The 6,230-nt window shown below is 29.6% G+C and overlaps 1 pseudogene; it reads right to left on the bottom strand.

The window, feature by feature from the left end:
* Positions 1-258: 258 nt before the first annotated feature.
* On the bottom strand, positions 259-1,771 carry LOC121217148 (probable aspartyl protease At4g16563; annotated as a pseudogene).
* Between the last annotated feature and the right edge of the window lie 4,459 nt (positions 1,772-6,230).

Here is a 6,230-nt window from a genome sequence, read left to right as displayed (position 1 = left end):
AATCACAAAAAGGAAGGTAATAAAGAAGGTGCTGTTGCCCCCATTTTATGAAATAAAGAGAAAAAGGGAAAGATGCCCAAGGGAAGATGATGAGACCTTTGAAAGAAAGAATACTTACTTGGAAGAAAATCACTAGGAAGCTGCTAACTCAGATGCCACTATATTGTTATAATAGTATATTGATGCATTAAATTTTCAATATCATCAAACTTTTTGATTAAAAATGACAGAAAAAAGAAGAAGCTAAACCCTTTTGTCACCATTCCATTAAAAATAGAAGCAAAAGAAAAGATGACTTCCATATTCAAGGCCAAAACACAAAATAACAAAGTGCAGCTCACTAACACCTTCGTTCAGCCCATCCAAACCTATTGTTTGCCATATCAAATTCGATGTAATAATTCTGCTGCTGAAAGCTCCCTAGTATTATTGCAGGACCGCCGTGTGAGCCTTGGCCGACCACATTGTCTGAAACGATCATCAAACACGCAACCTTATCATCACCGACAAATGAGAAATAATTAACCAAAGGCAATGCCATTTGGCTCCTCCTTTGAACTGGAAACTCAATTCGGGGAATTTATTGAAGTATAGCCCGAAATGTTGAAGCATGGGGCTAAACCCGATATGTTTTCTATTTCACGCGCTCTTATATAATTTCCCATTTGTTTCTCGAACTCTTTCGAGACTACTCGAACACTGGTCTATCCATGAAAGTGAATGTTGATCCCGAGTCCACGATGGTGCCACCGTTACCGTCTGATCCTGGGACCAAATAACTGTACGGAACTTGACGTGCTTATCTCCCACCAGAATTTTACGTAGAGTTACGTAGTAGAACTCTTGAAATTTGGGTTTGAAGCCACTTGGTTCCTGTAAAACGGTGTGTAGCTAAGGCCTGGGGTCTTGGCATCACCGGAACCCGACCCGGTTTCCAACAACATGTTGCTGCTGACGCCGGTGTCATCGAACCGGCGAGAAACGAGACAGTAAGAGAATTTCTTGAGGCCTAATTGGGAGGGTAAAGACTCAGCGCTCCGACCGAACCCGGCTATTCCAGCGGGCTGTCGGTTGGAGAGAATGGAGCACCCGACAAGGAAATCTTGGAAGGTTTTCTGGGGGAAACAAGGTTTTCTACTAATAGAAGCCCAGCAGTGGAACCTAAACCGTATTGAATTAGGTAAGGAGGGCAAGTTTGAGTGCAGTTTTCGGAAGTGGGTTCACAGTCTTGGCAACGAGACGCAACGTCGGGGCCAAAAAGCCAACTACACTTGGGGTTTCTGCAACCTACGAGCTTCTTGGAAGATGAACGTTTAGGGGCAAAAGTGGGGATTTTTGCAGGGTCAACATTGGGGAAAGCGCATTGGGAACAAAGGTAACGAAGGTGCAAGGGAACCAGGAGAGGCTGCTCCCAGTGTCCATAATGAAGGAAGGGTTTGAGGCGGAGTTCCAAATTTGAGGAGATAGTGTAGCCCCCATAACTGTGAGGAAATAGGGAAGCCCTGAGAAGAGAAGAGGTAGTATTATCGGCCTTGGCTTTGGGGTGTTTGAGGTGGTGGGCTCTTGCAACAGAAGAAGTGACTAAGTTGTTGAGAATTTGGTAAGGATGGAGGAAGAAGGGTGAGGGAAGGGAGAGAGGGAGAGTTTGATGGTGGCGGCGGCGGCGCCGGCTGACGTCAATGTTGTGGAGATTATAAAGAAAGATAAGAAGAAGATGAAAGGAAGAGAAGCCATGACGACGACAACAACAACAACAAAAGAAAAAGAATGGTTATCTCTGTTTTTGCTCTGCTTTGGATTATCTATTTGTAAAGGGGAAGTAAGTGTAAGTAATATTAATTGGTATTTAAAAGTGAAATGAATTTGAGTGGGGGAATAGGCATAGCGGTGGGGATGATGTTTGTCCCGTTCTCTCTTTATAGAGAGAGAGTAGAATACTATACCAACGGTAAACAGCACAACTGGACCAAGGTATCATGTTCGATTACGGTGATGCTATTTTGACATTGTAAAACACTGAATTATCATTATGCCACTTCGTTTATCATGCGCAAGTTACGGATTTAGTCCATAACCATTTTTTGTACTGTAATGGTGATTTTACATATATTATCGCATGCGTTATGTCATATCAATTTATTATTTTCATATATCATTTACACAAGGTAATTAATAGATTCAATGGTTGTCTTTTGTATCGAGATAGAATTAAAAAAGTATAAGGACTAGAATGATTTAATTGGAGAGAATAGACTAAGGGTCTGTTTGATTGACGGAATTGATTTTCCAGAAATCATTTTAACTTTTTCAGCTTTTGATTGGCGGAAAACATTTTCCATTTGAAAATGAACTCCAAAACAAGAGAAAATGTGTTACATTTTAAGGAAAATGTCTTACCCTTTCAATTTCTGTAAGACATTTTCTGTGCTCTTCTCTCTATCGCCTCCTTCATTCCTTCCTTCATTTCCGGTAGAAAATTGCTTCTGTTTATCGATTTTCAGTAACTTGTTTTTTAATTATTCAATACTTTTTTGTAACACAATTATAAATATTTATTTGATATTAATTTTTTCAATTTATAACGATTAATATTGTAGCTTAATAATTGAGTATTATTATAAATAAATCATTGCAATATATGTAAAAATAATTTAAAATATAAAATTTATTAATATATATTAATATATGTAAAAATAACTTTTCCGGAAAATATTTTCAGGAAATCTGCCAAACAGCAGAAAATATTTTCTAGTAAATCATTTTACAGAAAAGTAAAACATTTTCCAGAAATTATTTTACGGAAAACATTTTACTGGCAATCAAACAGACCCTAAATCTATAAATTTACGTATATTACAAGACTAGTGGCATAATTTAACTGCTAATAGTTGGGTCAAGACTTAATTTTCAAAATTCAAAAAAGTATATGGGCTAAAATAAACCAATTTAGAGTATAAAGACTAAATCCATAACTTACATAGAGAAGAGAGGCTAATGCAGAATTTAACCCAATGTAAGTTATATTCTCACTATTAAAAAAAAAAAGACTTACAGGGTTTATTAAATAAAAATGTTTATTTTTAAAATTTGTTATAACATTATTAATATATTAAAGTTTTAATTAAAATTTTAATTTTATGATAATAATTTAGGGTGCATTACTTGGTTGGGTATTGATATTAGACAGATTTAAAAATGATCTTGTAACAATAATATAATATATGTATATATATAAACTTTTCACTAGCAAATTGTGGTTCATCTTAAATTAATTTGGAAGTGGATATATTGATTAAAAATTTTAAATATGGGTAGTATATAGGTGGTGAAATTTTCTATTTCATAAATTGGACTGAGATTTTGTTATATGTCTTATTTTCTAAATATAACTTAAGGTCTGATACATGAGAAAATTATAATCTCGCTTATGGAGTTAAAACTTTCCTTTGTATCTAATAATAATAAATTTCCTTTTAATATTCCAAAATTATATTTTATTATTTAAAATTAAATTTATCATGTACAATTGAATTAATATTTTAAATTATATTTAGTTAATTATTAAAATTAAATTTATGATAATCATTTAGAGATGGATATTAAATCAGTTCAAAGTCAATGTGCAGATTTTTTTTTGAAGTCCGGAGTAAATATTTTGAATCCATTATTATTTGATTAAATTACCAAAAAACCTTTTTTTAAATTACAAAAATAGATTATTTTTTTGAAAATTTATGGGAATGTACTGATTTTGGTAAAACGCTTCTAGACGTATTTTTAAGGAAAATTCAAAAAAACGCTTACAGCTAAAAGTGTTTTCAAGGAAAACTCAAAACAATGTTTTTAGTTTCACCACATCAACACTAAAAATAGTAGCACTAATTTTTTATTTTTTATTTTTTGGTGCCATTTAATGTGAAAATAAAACTTACAAAACATACCATTATATAGACCAAAAGTCTTATTTCTCTTGTTTTCTGAAGCAATGTGAGATATGAGTATATATAGACTCGTGAAAATGTTTGCAGCTTGTTCCTAAATAATATGATATTATTTCCTCCTTTAACTAACAACATAAAATTAAATGCTACACTATATTTTCTTTTCTTTTCTTTTCTTTTTCTGCAATTCCAAAGACTGGTAACCGAAATTATGTGTCAAAGAAATTAACAATGGCAAGCAAATCATTTATGCTTTGTTTAATACTAAAATATGACTCTACGATCCCAAAAAAATAGATTAAAGTTTTATATATAATATCGTATTAGTTATATTTATATAATGTATAAGCCATGTGTGTTAGTTTTAAGAAAATGAATTTAAAGTTAAACTAAATCTCTATATCAGATTATTAAATAATAAAATGATGTGAATACAATATTAATATATGTGTTAATATCTATATAAATGAGTTATACAATTGTAATAAATTTCAACACATCACTTTAAACAAAATTTTATTCAAAATAAACCATAATATAAATACAACTATCAACACGTAAAAATTTCTAAAAAAAAAAACTAAAACATAAAAGGAAAACATTTGTTACATTATAAATAAAATTTTTAAACTTTAGAAGTAAAAAATTATAAAATGTAATGTAGCCTTTAATCTTATGTTGTTAGTTCAAAAGGAAGTAATCTCACATTATTTAGAAATAAGTTGCAATATATTCATGAGTCTATATATACACATATCTCATATATCACATTACTTAAGAAAACAAGAGAAATAAGACTTCGAGTCTAAATAAAAGCATGTTTTATAAGTTTTATTTCCACATTAATAGGTAGCATCAAAAAATTAAAAAAATGATGTTGTCACTTTTAGTACTAATATAGAGAAAAACGCTTCCTGAAAGCATTTTTATGAGTTTTCTCTAAAAATACCAAAATTGGCCTATTACTATAAGTTTTCAAAAATTTACCTATTTTCGCATTTTTTTAAATGACTTTTTTTTATCATTTAGTCTTATTATTTAAATTGAAGAAGTTATTTAGTATACATGCGTATTAATTACTTTAAATATATAATTTAAAAATCAAATAAATTTTCCATATATAATATTTAAAATATAAAAGGGATAACTTTTCCCTATCTCCCTTCTTTCCCTCTTTCTTTCCTTTCCCTCTTGCCCTACATTTACTGCCCCAAAACGAAAATATATATAATGAATTTGAGAAGGGATTGTTATTTTTATCATTTTTAATAGGAGAATGGCAAATTAAATTTTTCCTTTTGATTTTTAGCTTTTTTTCTCATGAAAAAAATTTAAATTCAACTAAAAAGTTAAAAATCAGGAGGAAAAATATGATTTGTCATTCTTCTATTAGAAAAATAATAATGATGACGTAAAATCACAGTTTCATACCATCTTTGGCTCTCTAAGTGAACTATTCATTTAATTTTTTTATCTCTTTTAATTTTTAAACTTACAGTTTTTTGTCAAATAATTCAGAATGAACGAAAAATTAACATTTATTAGCTTTATTGATGTGATATATATGAATTATCACATGGATGATATTTAATTATTTTTTTTAAAATATTAAAAATATATTTAAATTTTTTTTAAAATTAATTAAATGTTGACATGTTTTTCACGTAGCAATCCACATTATGTCACATTAACAAAGTTAAAAATATTAACTTTTTCATCCATTTAGAGTAATTTGACCTAAAAAATACAAATCTAAAAATTAAAGAATAAAAAATTAAAATAATATATTTTTTTATAAAATTTGTGGATGAAAAAAATTATTATATGAAAGAAAATAATTTACGTGACAGCTTATGGAGGCCAGGCTTAATTTGTTTCAGAAGCAGATTGATAAAGAGAAAGCACTAAATTATTATAAGTTTTTGTTTTTCTCTAAAAAATTTATAATTATTTCAATATTTTTTTTATTTGTTTGGGTTTCTCTTCTAATTATTTTAGGTTTAAAATTAACATTATTTAAATCTAAATATATTCTAATTTTTTAGTATGCTATTTTCTGTATTAAGTTAATTAAAAGTATAGTTGGGCATGCATTTTTTTAGGAAAAAATAAAATTAATGAGTGCCTTAGCTTCGGAATATCAATATATATTTGGTTAGGAATTCAACCACCTACAAGTCAATTAAATGTCTCTTAAATTGAATTAAAGAAGAAATGCAGCACCCCCAACAAACATGACAATCTATTTTGAAGTGCGATGTAATTTTTTAATCATATGATATTAAATAT

The sequence above is a fragment of the Gossypium hirsutum genome, chromosome D05, assembly GCF_007990345.1.
Source record: "Gossypium hirsutum isolate 1008001.06 chromosome D05, Gossypium_hirsutum_v2.1, whole genome shotgun sequence".
In the NCBI taxonomy this organism is placed as follows: Eukaryota; Viridiplantae; Streptophyta; class Magnoliopsida; order Malvales; family Malvaceae; genus Gossypium; species Gossypium hirsutum.
The sequence above is the reverse complement of the archived record's forward strand: the minus strand, read 5'-3'. Positions and strand labels throughout refer to the sequence as shown.